The following is a 17,006-nucleotide window of genomic DNA, read 5'->3' on the forward strand; positions in this document are numbered from 1 at the left end:
CTCCCTGTTCAAAAAATTTGTTGTCCTTGGAGCCAAAATAGGCTCGATATCCCTTTTTATAGCTTCTTTTGAGGAGTAGTTCTTGTTACTCATATGGGATTGAAGTCCACGGAAAAGGTAATAATCACAAGGTGCAATATCCGGAGAGTATGGTGGATGCGGCATTAGCTCCCATCCGAGCTCGTTCAGCTTGCCTAATGTTTGCCTTGCGGTATGAGGTCTTGCGTTGTCGTGGTGAAACAAAATTTTGTGTCTATTCACTAAGGACGGTCGATCTTTTTAAGTGGCTCATTCAGACTTGATAGCTGATGGGAATAATAATCAGTAGTTATCGTCATGTTTGGTTCGAGAAGTTCATAATAAACAATACCGGCCATATCCCACCAAATAGACAGGATGATCTTCTTGGGGTGAAGGCCAATTCTAGGGGTCGGTTCTGGTGTTTCATATTTATCTAACCATTGGCGTTTGCGAACAGGATTATTGTAACGATACGGTTCAAAAAACTTTCATTTTCAAGTCGTTGCAGCAGCTGAGAACACACATTCACTCTCTGCTGTAGGTTGACGAAGGAAAGTCTATGCGGAACCCATTTTCTCAACTTTGAAACCTTTCCCAACTGAAGAAGGTGCCTTGGTTCTGTTCCATGCGATGAATTTAACCTCTGAGCTATCATATCGACTGTCAAATTTGGCTCAGCTTCCACGAGTTCAAGCAAGGCGTCGGAGTTAAAGACTTCAGGACGACCAGCGCGCAGGGCAACCTCCACGTCGCAGTTACCACTTCGGAATTTTGAAAACCACTTTTGCGCAGTCCTTACACTCACGGTATCCTCTCCCTGAACAGAGTTTATTTCTGCAGCAGCAGTTATAGCATTTTTACCACTTTTATAAAAAAAATACGAAATATGCCTCTTATACGCGTTCGAAGATTCCATTTTACTTTTTTAACAACACGTGCTTCTATCCGCGATTAAAATCACTTGTTGAATGCTCAATATATCAAAGAAAATAATATATTCCGAGAATAAGTTTTTGTATGCAAAAATCGTACAAAAGTGAAATTATAGGTAAAATACGCACGAACTTATGGACTGACCTGATATATTGCATCTAAGGTCCTATTACCTTATGGTCTCGTGAGGCGAGATATTTTTTTCAGTTCGGTCCTTTGTTGTTATATTTTCTATTTTTTCGTTTTATTTTTTATTATTACGTGTGTAGAAGAACCTTGACAAACAAAGCAAGTATTATTCATTAAGTTTACGCTATAAGTACGAATTTAGAGTTAACATAATTTAGCTAAAGGTAAGATAAATATCATTTTTGTTTTCGTGATAGATTGGTTAAGCAAGATTGTTACGTGTTTCATCGAACTTCTCCCCCAATTATGATGTGCATCTTGATGTAGTCCTGCCTCCGAACGGCAGATACATTTTATAAACACCTTTTTTATTGCAGAAATGCACTCGGAGGAGATTTGTTGATTAGAAAAATGCGCGCTTATACTCGTCTGTTAGAAATACTTCGCTAAATAGTATGGCCATTTACACAAATAGCCCAAAGATGGTTAGCAATATACAGTTGTGACCATAACAAAACACAGATTGCGATCTTCTTAATTAATTTCACAGACAGGTGATGCTCGGGGACAGCTGTGCGAGCGGTCTGAAGTTGGTTACACTTCAGGTGCCGGACCCTGTAGAGAATTTTTCATTACATTCGAAGAAAGTGCAAAGAAAAAAAAGCTTTATTTTAAGTATATTTGCATTCATCATACAATTAAAAAGTGATACCCTTTTAAGATTTTATTCAGATTTTCTGCAGACAAAATGCGCGCTTTTACTCGTCTGTTAGAAATACTTGGGTAAATAGTATGGCCATTTACACAAATAGCCCAAAGATGGTTAGCAATATACAGTTGTGACCATAACAAAACACAGATTGCGATCCTGTTAATTTCACAGACAGGTGATGCTCGGGGACAGCTGTGCGAGCGGTCTGAAGTTGGTTACACTTCAAGTGTCGGACCCTGTAGTGGTTTTTTCATTACATTCGAAGAAAGTGTAAAGAAAAAAAATAAACTTTATTTTAAGTATATTTGCATTCATCATACAATTAAAAAGTGATACCCTTTTAAGATTTTATTCAGATTTTCTGCAGACAAGTTCGTGTTCCCCCACTTCAGAAAACGCACTGCTAATAATATGAATATAACTGTAGGTAGCGTCAAATTTAAAGAAACTTCGTGTAATTTCTTCATCTAATCAATGGTTTTTTAAATTCCTTTCGTTTGTGAACCACATGGAGTCGTTTGTCTTGGATCTTTCAATCCTTCATTTATTACTTATAACAAAAAGCTAACTGAAAATAGTTTAGAAAAAAAATATAGCATATTGTTTAATTTGAATTTACTGAGCAACCAGAATTGCATTTGCGCACATACTTAACTTGCCTATCGCCGTGTTTTAGTTTCCTATTTAGTGATTTCCATTCGGCGCCGTTATTAACCCACAAACACTGAATATGTTTGCGCTCTTAATTGTGGTATATTCTGTGATATCAGAAGTTATAATACAATTTATTTCCTGGAAATCTTGTTAAATTCCATTTGATTAAATTTAGAAGCATTGATAAACTCTTGACCTGACGGTTGCAAGGACTTTAACTGACCGGCCGGTTTGATGGCAGTTAGATCATCTTTTTTTATTTTCGCTGAAAATGTTTGGAATCGCAATGTTTAGTTGATGATGTTTATGTAACGATGGAGTTGATTTACATTAGAACAAATATTTTTTAAATTTAAGAGCGTATGACACCTCCTAACAACTTCATAAAATTGACAAATGCCACATCCTGAATTATTTATTTTATTTATTTACGTTAGACTACCTTGTGAAATAAATCTTATAAGCTCACGCAAAGTGAAGCTAAAGCAGTTAGGCCTTAAGCAGAGGCCACATCTTGAATTATAACGCACAGCAGTGCAAAATTACGAATACCATTTCGATCTCCATGAAAGTGCCCAGTTAAGTCCAATGGAATAGTTATATAAATATTCTTACATATTGTATATCCAAGCTTTTACAAATTTGGGTTCATAATGAAAACAGCAAAAGAATTTTTATATGGTGATATATCACCTTGATAACGAGCATAAACTTCTAATTGTTTGATCGACACTTTACGAGATCTCGATCACTACAGCCATCTACCGAAAAAATAATGTATTTCTTTTCTCCCAAATTAATATATCATACTTCATATATGCTAACATTGCAGCTTTATGAGAAATGGCAAACATTTGCATTATTTATGGGGTACGATTTCATTTAGTCTAAATTTCTCACAAAACTATCAAATTGCAGCATTTAAACTTTTATTTTCTAAAGGAACTCTAAGCTTGAATTTTTCCGGCCTCGCTTCTATTAGACAAACTGTGTAACCGATAGCAAAAATAGAAATTATAGCTTTTTAAATATATGTAGGTATATACCTATATACATATGTATAAGTTAAGTTTTTATATTAAAACACCTTTTTTAATATATTTTTTTACATAACTTTATTTAGTCCAGTTAAGTTCTTATATTAAAACACTTTTTTATAATATATTTTTTACATAACTTTATTTAGTCCAGTTAAGTTCTTATATTAAAACACTTTTTTATAATATATTTTTTACATAACTTTATTTAGTCCAGTTAAGTTCTTATATTAAAACACCGTTTTTATAATATATTTCTTACATAACTTTATTTAGTCCAGTTAAGTTCTTATATAAAAACACTTCTTTATAATATATTTTTTACATAACTTTATTTAGTCCAGTTAAGTTTTAAAACACCTTTTTTTATAATATATTTTTTACATAACTTTATTTAGTCTAGTTAAGTTTTAAAACACCTTTTTTAGGACTTTATTTACTCCCGTCCACGACTTGTCGTCGTCAACCCTCAAATCAAATAACTGCCTTCCTACTCTACGCTGCCACCTTAAATACCCTTTGTCTGTCTATGTTGTTGTTAGCGAACGCCACTGTTAAGTTGCTGTTAAGCGATGCTCTTAGTCTGGGTACTTGGGTACCGTAAAGGGATTTGCTGTTTTTCATTGTTGCACTTGTTTATGAAAAACAAGATCAAAGCAATGCTAACTGCTGGGTCAAATATTAGGGCAGGCATGATATGATAACTCCTCCCTCTTTTAAATTCGGGTCGTCCCTGATCCGACGAGCTTTTTAAAAAACTAACATAAAATGTGAATTCAATTTTGCGTAACATATAATTAACAAATTTTAACGATAAATATGTATGCCTTTCTACGTTTACAAAATAAGTGAGTGTATCGCTGTTTTTTTTTTGAATTTACATATATGATATTCTATACAACTGTTTTTTTTTTTATAACATGATTGAAGTTTTGCACAACAGCGATTATAATTATATTTTACAAATTCATATGCGTATTTTTATTAAATGAAAAGTATATACATACGTATGTTAGCTGTGGTCTTAATATAAATCTTGGACATGAGTATGAGTTAGGTTTTAATCAAACAATTTGTTTTAGGAATTCTTAGTTTTTACAAAAATGTGAAAAATTAAATTTTTACGGTTATGTGAAGGATTAATTTTTTATAAATTCATAAATTCTTAAACTTATAACAAAAATATAAATAATTATTTTTTTTAAATTTTTATAAAAATGTGAAGAATTTAAGTTTTTACAATGAATTTTTCCATATACATATGTATGTGGGTTTGTACTGAATTATTATTGTATGTTCAATTTGTAGTAAGGCGTTGGAAGCTTAACCAATTACTAACCAATTAATTAAGTAATTAACAAGAAAATTTAGTTACAACTCAGAAAAGTAAAATTAAAATAAATATGCAATTATTTACGCAAATTATTGGTTTTAACATTTCCTTATAGAAGATCCCATTTTTTCTGATTGGAGTATCTTCATATAGCGTATTTTATATAGCGAAATTGGTTTTTGGAATTAATTAATAATATTGTTATTTACGTAATACAAAATGAAGTGTTGTTGGAAGAAGTAGCTCGAGTGTAATAATAAAAAAGCTATTAACAAAAATTCCAAACTATTTCAAAATATTTCCTCAAACGTGTATTTTGGTTCATTGTCGTTACTTTAGTATGTAGTTGTGAAAAATCATCTTATATTGTCCTTGTGGACTTTTTTGCCATTTATTAGCACGGTTGTTCCTAGGTCGTTTTGTACTACATTTTCAACATATACTTTATTAAGTTTATTACCTAGGCGCTTATTCCGGCGAACATACACCTTTTCTCCTTCTTTGAATGTCCTTGGGGTAGCTTTAGATTTTTTAACGACTTTTTCTTGTGCAGTAATTAGGGTAGCTTTAATTGAACTTATATGGTCTGTTGAAAAATTATTTAATATATCAATCGGTTTTGCATTCACCGTCGAATGCATTGAATTATTGTATTTATAAGTTGCAAGTAATATCAGTTCTGTGGTATCGGTTAAATTTTGCTCTGCTTTAATGCAACGTGCGATTTCTGTCAAAGTTGAATGCACCCTCTCTATTTGACCATTACTATTGCTATGTAAAGCAGGTATGAAAAATTGATTGATGTCAAACTGATCCGTCCGTATAGTGTGAATTCTCATCCGGCGAAAAAATAATGATGTCATCGACATAAACATGACATATTTTTCCGATATCCTCCCGCAGGATGTCGTTTATGGCTCTCTGAAAAATGCTTGGTGCATTTTTCAGACCAAAGGGTAATCAGCAAAACTCGTACTTGCCATTGTTAACACTAAATGCTGTCTTGCATCTGTCTTTTTCCAGGAGGCAAATTTGGTGGAAACCCGACTTGAGGTCGAGCGTGGTAAACAACTTAGATTTTCTAAATTTGAAAGAATTACGCTTGTATCCGGAATGGGATATTTATCGGAAGTGGTTTGTTCGTTAAGTTTTCGAAAATCTATTACCATTCTCAATTTCTGGTTACCTTCGTCGTCCAGCCCTTTTTTTGAAACGACATGTACAGGTGAATTATAAGGTGAGTATGACTTCCTTATGATACCATCTCTCAATAAATATTCGATTTCTTTGTTAATAAAGTTTGCTGCTGAAATTGGATATGGATAACTTTTTGAATAAATGGGTGTGTCGGTTTGGGTATCTATTCTCGCAATTACTCTAGTGTTGTATGGTAGGGCTCTATTGGGGTTTGCAAATGCATTTTGATTTTTCTTTATCAATAGCTCAATACCTGCGGGTACTTTCGTTTTACCCATTGTTGTACCCATATTGACTTCCTGACAATAAAAGAAGTTGAGTTTCTCTCTTCCAGTTTTATGGAAGATGAGATCAGCTTGTGTATCAATTTTTGCTGGATACCTTTCAATAAATCATATCCTATGATTCCATCAAAGGTACCTAACTTGGGTAAAATGTAAAATGTGGAAATTGTCCCTAATATATCGATTCTGCATTTTTCTGTGATTTTATTGACTCCGTTAATGGATTTTAATTGAAAGGGGCTTTCTACCTGATTAATGCCTTTTAAAAATGAATATTTCTTTATATAATTTTTAGACGTTCCTGTATCTATTAGCAGGTTAAGGACTTGTCCGCTCGGAAGGGTTCGCGTAATGAACGGCAAGTGGGATCTTAGCCTAAAAAATTGATTTCATCTAAGGAATTATCTGCGCATTCATATTCTTCTATTTCAGAAAAATATGGTTCGTTTTTCATTGTATTAACTCGTTGCTGTTTATTAACTTCCTGGATCTACATCCATCGGTGTAGGGCTAGGAGTTGAAACGTTTTGGGAACTATTTGGTTTGAAAGTTGTGCTACTAAAGCGCTTTGAGTATTTTGGGTATTTTGTGGCATTCTTCCTGTGGCATAAGTCTGAGCGAACTCATATCTTTGCCGATTGTGATGTAGCTCTTGTGCGAGTGCAAGTGCACTGGGCAAGTCTGGAGGATTAGCTGCGAAAAGCGTGTCACATAATGGGCGTTTAAGGCCAGAAATAAATACTCTTAACGAATTTTCCCTTGCCTTTTCATTAAAAGCATTCGTGAGCTCCTCATTGTTACTATGTGTCATTATTATTTTATTTAATATCAAAGTAAGCTGCCTATCAACCGCATCATAGTACTCGCTAATAGACATTTGTCCCTGTCTCAATGTGTTAAGCTGATTTTCTAATATATGAAGGGGGCGCTTATCCGCGTAGAGCTGATCTAGTCTTGCAATAATAGCTTTGAAAATTAGTGGGGTATTAAAGGCGCTAAGATTTTCGTTAGCCGAGGACGTTATTTTATTCCTGAGAATTCCCATCGCGATATAGTATGGCTCAGAACCCTCACTGTAATAGCTTAACGCAAATTTTGCCGCGTCTCTCCATGCCGGATATTCCGACATTTTGCCTTTAAACTCTGGGAGTGACTTAATCAAACTAAGATCGGTATGAGTACTGTGCACTCCATCTACTATTGTTACCGGTTTATGTGGCTCTATTTTTTGAGGAAGTTCTTTTCGATAACTTAATAACATTTTGAATGTAATTCCATTATTCCTCTCTATGGAAAGCCTCAATTTGTTTGCAAAATACTGGACAGTCAATTGTTACTCGTACAGGCTTCTCTTCTGGCGAATTTTTTGCCAACAAAATTATTCATCATAGGAACAGACGGTAATAAAATCGTACTAGATCTCCACTACAATTGGCCCAATTTTTGACAGTATACGTAGTGAGTTATTTTGAAAGCTCTTTATAGGAACAAAACAGACGAATTGTTAGCAATGCATGTGCCCACTTCTGGAGAAAATTAGTACAAAGCTTTTCAGTAAAAAAATACCGAAATCAGCCTTAAATGTGGAGAAGATACGAATTAGGAGTGGAAATATAAACCAAAGGAGCGAAACTTTAGAAAAGAATTAAAAATTCAGCTTATATAAAAGCAGAGAACATTGATTGAATGTATACATCAATGTTCTCTGGTAAAAGTATGTATGGTTGTATGAAAATAAATTGAAATGCGAGTAGCCGCATGAAAGAAGGATGGCAAAACAAAGAGGGAGCGGTTACCGAATTTGTGAATTAGAAAGAGTATTCAGAATGAACAGTAAGTGGAGAACGTATATCAACTCTCTTCTGTAGTAATTTTTCATGTGTTGGTGGGATGGACATTTATTATCTATTTTTGTTAGACTCATTGTACCAGAGAAATCGTACTTCCAGCATTGCGAGAACATGCCTCTGTCATCAACGGTAGTCGGTGTACATATATACGCACGGTGTAGACTAAAACAAATACAATTTCGGACAGAAAACAGGCACTATAATTCTACGTACAAACTTATTAACAACAATAGGTGCTGCGCACTCTAAGCTTTATGGTTTATTCCATGAGTAACTATTCACTAGCACATTTAGTTAAAAATGGTTTCATATCGTAATGAGTAAGTCCAAAAAATTGTAGAAATTTGAAATTGTGAAAAGTCAGAGCAAAATACCCCTTTTTGGTGCAGGGGTTCAATGTCAAATCCTCCACTATGTTTAAATCTACTTTGACAATATAGAGGAATTAATCATGGTTTTGCGAACTTTTTCCATTCCGTCTGCATATTTCAAATAAAATTAGGGTATGTACGAAGAGAGTACAGTTGCCCAGCGCTTCACTGATATGTTCTGGAGCATTTAATCGATTTTTTCGTAAAATAAATTACCCTTTAGCTGCTCTTTGACTTTTTAGTCGATCTACACATGCTCTTTTGTGCACAGTCCTGCGCTGGTATTTTTGTCGTGTTGTAGCTGTAGGACGTTCCTGAACTTTCGTGATATGAAACGCGCTGTTGGTTTTTAATGAAAATTGTTTTCCAATATTTGTCTGAGATAAGCTTTTCTCCCTGAACATACACTTGTTCCAACGAGATTGCAATTTATGAGCTCCATCCCTGAAGTAGGAATTCGGAAGAGCTGCAAAATACGCTTTCAAAGCTGTTATGACCTTATCATTTGATGGAAAATGCATGCTCTTGTGACACGGTGCATTGTCTTGATGAAAAAAATATTTTGCTTTTGTAAACTGCGTATTTTTTCACGAAGTTTTTCCTTCAGCTGGTCTAAAAAGTTGTGCACACATTGATTGCACTGCCCAATGAGATGCCTAGGGCTTCAACTAAATCTTTTTCAGTCACTCGACGATTTTCTAATACGATATCTGGCAATTTTTACGATTTCTGGTGTTTTTGCCTTTGGTGTTGTTTGGACGTCCTTGATGTGGATCTGTTCAAGGCTTGTACGATCACATTTAAATTCAGCAACCCATATTTCTACTCTAATTAATAGTAATGATGGCGAAAACTCCTTATACACTTTCAAAATTCGTTCATGAATTTTCTTTGCTTTTAAACCTTCCAAAAATAAAAATTCAAACATTAACGATACTTGATTTTTTTCATTGTGGAAAATTCTGATACACGGCGGCTCTTACTAAATGGCTTGTAAACAAAGAATGAATTGACAGATTGAAATGAAGCATGACTTACATACGTTCATATGAAGAGTGTACCAACGTAACAAAAAATATTTAGTCTAGTAGTAACGCCCCTCTTATCGATCCGCAAAAGTTATTGAACACCTAAGTAATTAATAACTAATTCTTTCATGTGAACTGAGTGTGTGCTTACAGCTTATTAGATTTGTAAGAAAATATTACAAAATTTGAATGCGTCACAACTTTCGCACTTCCTCAAATAAAATTTTACTAAGAATGCATAATACAGCATCAATCAACCAATATGTGTTGTTGCGTAATTGTTTACATTTCTGTTTGTTTCCAATTTGTAAAAAAAATTTCATATTCAGATTATATAGAAGAATTATTAAACTTATTCTTAAAGGGATTTGTTAATTTTAATTGCCATGTTTTTAAGTCATGTGGTAATAAGTTTACATTAATACTTAGTTCAATATGTTTTATGCGACACTGTATGTATGTTATACTTGAGAGATCAAATGAAACCTGTATTTTAGCATGTTGTCAGGTGAATATTTAAAATATAGAAAGCATTAAAAAATGTTGGAAGTAAGTTTAGAAAATAATTTAGATGTTCAGCAAATCAATTTTCCTTAGCCTTTTGGTTTGTTTTGTACTCATATATTATTTTCGTTTCTTCTGTTTTCTTTAGCTATACCCTCAATACAGCAATAGCAACAAAGGAACACATCAAAGAGAAAAAAGCAAAATCAGTCCAAACCGCAGTAGTATCTGTGAGATACCAGCATATATACTTATATGTTTACTTACATTTGTATTTGAGATTCGAAATTTTAGACCTTCAATTATTCTCTTTCTCATTAGGATGTCGAGGTAGAGTACCAAACGCCGGTAATTTGCTTGGCACACCACCTAGTACACGTTTATTACTTATTTTGCTGTTCTGCGTGGTGGCTTGGCACATTATTTTAGTATTGAATTATTTTCTCTTTTGTAGAAGATTTCTCTTAATTTTGTTGCTCCAAGATTTCGCATTTCTTAACACTTCTACGCTCACCCACTTTTCCTACTATTCTTGTACAAATACGATATGCATGAATTGCATGAGTTGTATTGTATGTATGTTTTAATTATATATGTATGTGCTCCAGTGGTACATGCTCTCGGCAACCATTTTTAGTTCGAGTTTGTATTTCGGTTGATACGGATGGGAGGTGGTTTATAGTGTCGCGCGACTACGCGACTTTTTTTTTAAAAAATATACAGCACTGTAAAATTGTTCAATAATAAGTGATGTGAAGAAATAAAAAGATTGAAACAACAATAAAATTCTGTTATACTCGTATACGTATATAAAATCTTGAATTTATCTAATTTTTGGAGAAAAATTTAAAGAAGTGATGTAATTAGTTAAAGTGCGTCTTTTGATGATTCTATTTAGTTTGCATAAGGTTTCTGTGTTAACGATTTTGTGTTGAATAAAAAGCAAAATAAATATAAAAAAAAAAAGATTTTTATTGAAGCAGTAATCGACCGAAGGAAAAAATTGCAGAAAAAATCTATCGTTGCCACGAAGAAGGAAAAATTACGAGCTTGAAAGAGTAAATGCAAAAGATAAGCAAATAGAGTCAACAAGCGGATACTCAACAAGCTAGTGTGTGATGTGGAAATGTGACACAAAAAGTAAATAAAAATTATAAAAATTTCAGATACGATGAATTGGGAATGTGGCAAAAATTAAATAAAAAACATGCGAAGTAGAAATTGAAAATAAAAGAATGAAAAGAGTCATAAAAATTGAAATGTGTATTTGTAAATTTGTTTGCTACTAAAATAAAATGTTCCATCTACAAGTTAGATTTTACCTTATTTTAACTTTTTCACTGAACTATGCTCACAATATTCCGCTCCCTCTCTCCACTCTCTCCATGGTATACGTTCACTCTCTTTTATTTTTAATTTTGTAGACTATACGACTTTTTGTCGCTGTGTGCCAACATCGTATTGTGGTGGTCGGTCGTCATTCTTATACAAATACGCACATCTACCATATAAGTATGAATATCTGTTATAAGTGCTGCCACTTCGCACACATAGCTGATATCTCTTCGTCATGGTGCACAAACTCCACCTCCATTAGCACTACGGAATTTTCACCTTAACATATATATGGATGTAGATACATACATACATACATACATATTGAATATGAATTGAAGAAATCTTTGTGAACGTCATGAAACTTGGAACACCAGATATTAGTTTCAGTTTTAGAAAAAAAAAGAGAAGAGCGCTTATTCAATTATCGAGCACAATTTGTATTGGTATAGTCCTAACAGTTTTCATTTCGCTTTGGTCTTTAGCTAAGGCAGCGTAGATATAGCTTTCGTCAGATGTGCTTATAGAAAATTGTACATACATATGCACATAAAACGTATGCTCATTTATTTAAATTTATATGTACATAAAAGTACGAGGTACTAAATACGTCACGAGTATTCGTAGATTTATTAGCACTACGTACTTAGCTTTGTAATAATTTTTACGACTTCAGCTTTTCACCTCTCTTTTCTATTTAATTTTTATTCGTCAAATAATATGTAATATGTAACGTAAATCAGTTCATAAATATGTACATATGTACATATTCATGAGTCGATTTCTTATTTTTCATGGTTCTTACTTACGTATTGTAGACGTAATATTTCGTTCGCTTCGTTTTCGTTAATTTTGCCGCCCTATCTACTTTACTCAAACCTTTTCAGCTCACAATCATCATCTCTTTTTGTCCACCCTATTCCTCAACTACCAACACATAAGCTTTTATGTGTTAGTGTAGTAGTAGTCACGACTTTCCGTTTGGGCCATTTCCGTTTGTTCGTATGCGAAAATCGTATTCGTTTCTTTCAAGCATTCGTTGGTTTGGCTATTCGTGTTACGCATACTACTCATCCAGCCATAGATTATGAGATATTTGCAAGTGTTAATATGTCATAAGAAGATTTTATATGTACCCTTGCCATTATATTTTTCTAAATAAAACATTTATGGAAATATAATTTCAGTTTTTTTGACCTTAGATATGTGAAGACGAGTTCTTGTGTTTTATATTACGAAAATTTGACTAAGTGTCACAAAAGTTATCTTAGGCAATATATGTATAAACACCTTATTTAACTTCACAAAAATAAACGACTTCTATTGTACAGATTTCCAAAGTTTATTTTATTAGGAAATCATTTCCTTTTCATGCAGAATTCGCTGTCTAACATACCTTGCAAATCATAAAGTTAGTAAACAACTGTTGCGGACCACTTTACACTTGGGTTGCTGAATACGTAATCATTTATATCAAGATTTTTAGTTTTTAGAAAGTTGAATATAATAAAATAAATAATTTAAGCTGCAGCAAGATGAAAAACTGTTTATAACAAAAAAGTAAACATACAGCAAGTGCATTCTGGTAAAAAAGCTACAAATTTATTGCAAACATTAAGAAACAAGTTTAAATAAAAATGAATATAAGATAAATAATATTATAGTAGTGTACAGTCCTTAAGAATATTGCTGTTGAATAATTGGATAAAAATAATTAAGAAAAAAGTTAAATCACACCAAAAAATCAGTTTGAAAAAAGTGGAGAATATAACAATACAACATCCAGAATATAAGTGAAATTAAAGTGTCTAGAAGTAATCGGTTTCATATTCAGATATAAGGGGTTATAAACCTAAAAATATTTGTAAAAAGGTGAAATGTGTATGTTTTGAAACAATTCCAACGATTTCTGTTGTAAATATAAACGCGCAATCAATACATAAATGTAAAAAAAAAAGAAATCCAAGTAGTTGGACATAACATACTCACTATTTGTTCATTAAAAAATATAAAATAATGTGGATCAGCTATGTTTTGCATACAGTTTTCTCATAGTAGTTAATTTATGTATCATGATTAATGATTTTTCACGGAAAATTTACAGTTTATAAACAAAGGCCACAATTGGAGCTGCAGAATGTGCAATGCTACAACGAAGATTTGGTGAATTTAACAAAGGTAGTCAATTATTATTAAGTGACTATTTCATCGAAATCGTGGGCGCATGCGTGAGATAATAGCAAGGGGAGTTTCTAGTTTTATATTATAATAGGAGGTAGCATATGCCAAGAAAGCACACATTTGTGCATACGTGCAATATGATTGTTACTGCCTAATGGTTTTGTGAACAATTCATTCATGAATTATCTATTGCATTCGCCCACGCTTTTCCATTTAACTCTTAAAAGTGTTTTCCAGCTATTACAAAATTTATTACAATCAAATAGTTTTAGGACAATTGGGTTACAAATATTAAGAAAAAATTATAAATTTTAATGCACTTGTACAACGATTTATATTAAAAAATAATTTTATTTGAATAATGCTATGCAATATTTTGCATTAACGCCATCTCCGTTTCCGTAGCATAAGTACAATGTTATACCTATCTTTTATCAATATCTTAATCTTTATTTTTCCTAAAGCACATTGCTTTTAGTTGTAACTGAAGTTGAATCTCTGAAAACGAACCGTTTAAAAAACGTGTTTTTCTTTAGTGCAATTTTCCAAATATAGTACAGTTGTAAATGACATACTATGAGATATATTATATTTCGGGCATTAGTAAAAGTAAAACAATTTACATATGTAATTTCATTACAAAGGAAAACTTGCAGTCAAGAAAAGTTCGTCTGGAATAGTGTAAAAAAAATTAATTGTTGTGCATCTCCAAACGTATATAGTACTGTATTAGATGATGGAACTTAGATTTATGCGGAATAAAACAACAATCAACTGTTGCAGCATTCAAAAATCTTGTTTTTGAGATATGAACTAAAAATATTTCATAAACCGGTTTCCTTGATTGCTAATCGTGTGAGGGTAGTGGCTTTTGGGCTTGTTTGGGAGTGCAAAAAAGAGATCTGTGAAGCTACACCCTCTGTTAGGTGTTTGGCCAGCCTCCTCCTCCTATTTGTAGGGTGCATTGCCGCCTCCGAACGGCAGAATAAACAAAGTTTAAATAACGAATGGCTTTATTGCATTTGCATTTGTTGACAGTTTGGTCTCAATTTATTTACGTAATTTGAATCTCATTTTTAGTTTATATTTTAGGTATTTTAAAGTTTTGGTGCTTACGCCATAACGAAAGGAGCGATAAATTCTTGGGCAGGCCTATAACTATTTAATAAATGAGCAAGCTCACAATCGAGGGATCAATAGTTAATTAATCATTATTTTTTCAATCAAAATTGTTAAATTTTAACTTTTGTTCCGGTCATTGAATGAAGCATATTAGTCAAAAAAATAAGGGACAAATTTTGTTTTAGTTTATATTTTAGGTATTTTAAAGTTTTGGTGCTTACGCCATAACGAAAGGAGCGATAAATTCTTGGGCAGGCCTATATCTATTTAATAAATGAGCAAGCTCACAATCGAGGGATCAAAAATAATAGTTAATTAATCATTATTTTTTCAATCAAAATTGTTAAATTTTAACTTTTGTTCCGATCATTGAATGAAGCATATTAGTCAAAAAAATAAGGGACAAATTTTGACTTTTATTTTCGACCAAAGTTTTTAACTAAAAAAATAAAATCCAAACTTCAATTTTTATATTGGACTGACTAAATTAAAGTAAAATTGTAACTAGCAAATAAGGCTTCCTTAAAACAGATATTCCAGGAGGAATGGTACAAGATCACCCAAGATGCATCCAAAAGAATGTCTGCAGTTATAGAGCAGGCTTAGAGTTAATCAAAAAAATATTTTGCTGTAAAATGCATTTTTTCCACATGACTTATTTACTTGTGCATGAGATTTGCTCGTTAAAGTTGGTTGATAAATTATATACATAGTTGTATACAAACTTTTTTCTGTTGTTTTCTAATAAAATGCGCTTGTTTGACAGACTAGGTGTTGTACTATGACGTGGCTTAATTATATGAGCACAAGGATATATACCACATAAGTATATTTTTCCCCGTGTGGTTAATTCGTAATTCTGAATATGCTAAGTAGCGTGGAACAAAATTTGTAATTTGTCAGCATAACGTTATATTCGCAGTTACCTATGTGGCTACCAAGCCACGTTAGAAACCAAATAAATTTTCTTGAATCATAATTTGCAAAATGCTCGATTTAGTTTTGAATAATTGTTCTTAGTTCAAACTACAGTAAATGCGTCCATGTGTACATAAAAGTGCATTTAACTTAATACGTACTCGTATATTCCAAAGAACATGTAATTGACATTTCAACAGATCCGGCCCGAACTTTATATGCCCGCGCACACTTTACTAAAATTAAATGTGGCTTGGCTGTAATTTTTGGAATCATACAAACTGTAAGACAATAGGAATTATAGTGTGCCTGTCGAGTATGTGGACAGGTTAGCGAGTTGATACCTTAAAGCCTACAATATGTCTCACTTTTGATGCGTAAATTTTGTTATATTTTTAGTCGTTGTTTCGCCTTTAATTTATAATATTGAATAAACCTTTATGCTTGTGTAATTATAATCGATGAGTGTTTTGTTCTCACAATTTTACGAGAAGTATAAGATTTATAGATGTTGATTTATTTTGGCGTTCGTAGTAAATATTAAATATATGTATATACGTATATGCGCATATAGGAATACATGCATACATATATACGAATACGAGTGGAATGTCAGCTGTCGTTTCGTTGCCGAAGAAGGCGAATGGCAGTGATTCTTGAAGAGAGCAAACATACAAAATGTTGATATAAAATTCTCTTTCCGGACAACGCTGTGCTTAAAATAAAGTAAATATAAACAGAGTGCTTTTGGTATTTGAGGATAACTTGAGAACGAAACTGTGTTTTGTGGTCATGAAAATTTTCAGCCATCCAATCTTTTGTCTCCATCGCTTTGTGTTAAGAAGCAATCTATCAATCCAGGGTTTCACTACTGTTTCTAAAACCTCACAAAATTCACTCAAAATCCCTAAGTAAAGAATTACTCCTTTGTTGCTCATATTTCTAAAAGCATAACAGTGGCTGGAAACTTCTTATGCGTATTTACAGGAGCCTCTGTAGGATTGCAACATAGCTATCTGCCGTTGATCTTTTTGGTTGGCACGAAGAACAGTGAGATGTGGAATTGCTCGAAAGTATAAGGCTAAGACACGAAGAGTCTGTAAATCCACGACCTATACATATGCTGATTCAATGGGACAAGGCAGAATGGTATATACACATGTACATACTTACATATACATACATACATACTTACATATGTATATTATACATTTGTGTGAATGCATGAAGAGTTACTCATGAATCACTCTCAACCATTGTGATCATTTGCTTCATGAGCACTGGAATACATTCATACATATGTATGTATAAATAAGTGGAAAACGTAGTGAACTGCATAAAAGTGAAGAGCTATGAACGCTTCTAACATGTAGCATTCTCACAAGCTACGATCTACA

At 32.9% G+C, this 17,006-nt stretch overlaps 1 protein-coding gene across 6 annotated transcripts in view; it reads left to right on the forward strand.

The window, feature by feature from the left end:
* Positions 1–17,006, forward strand: part of LOC128864549 (nuclear receptor coactivator 3) — a 128,875-nt gene that overhangs the window by 21,971 nt on the left and 89,898 nt on the right. Inside the window, exons 1-2 of one of the 6 annotated variants that reach the window (XM_054104259.1) lie at positions 10,676–11,193; positions 13,053–13,566. The exons of 2 other annotated variants lie outside the window; for them this stretch is intronic. The gene's annotated coding sequence lies outside the window, so the exon portion shown is untranslated. Of the gene's footprint in view, positions 1–10,675; positions 11,194–13,052; positions 13,567–17,006 lie in introns of those variants that run through there. 3 more of the 6 variants (XM_054104260.1, XM_054104262.1, XM_054104261.1) reach the window with 3 other exon arrangements.

Source organism: Anastrepha ludens, chromosome 5, assembly GCF_028408465.1.
Source record: "Anastrepha ludens isolate Willacy chromosome 5, idAnaLude1.1, whole genome shotgun sequence".
Lineage (NCBI taxonomy): Eukaryota > Metazoa > Arthropoda > Insecta > Diptera > Tephritidae > Anastrepha > Anastrepha ludens.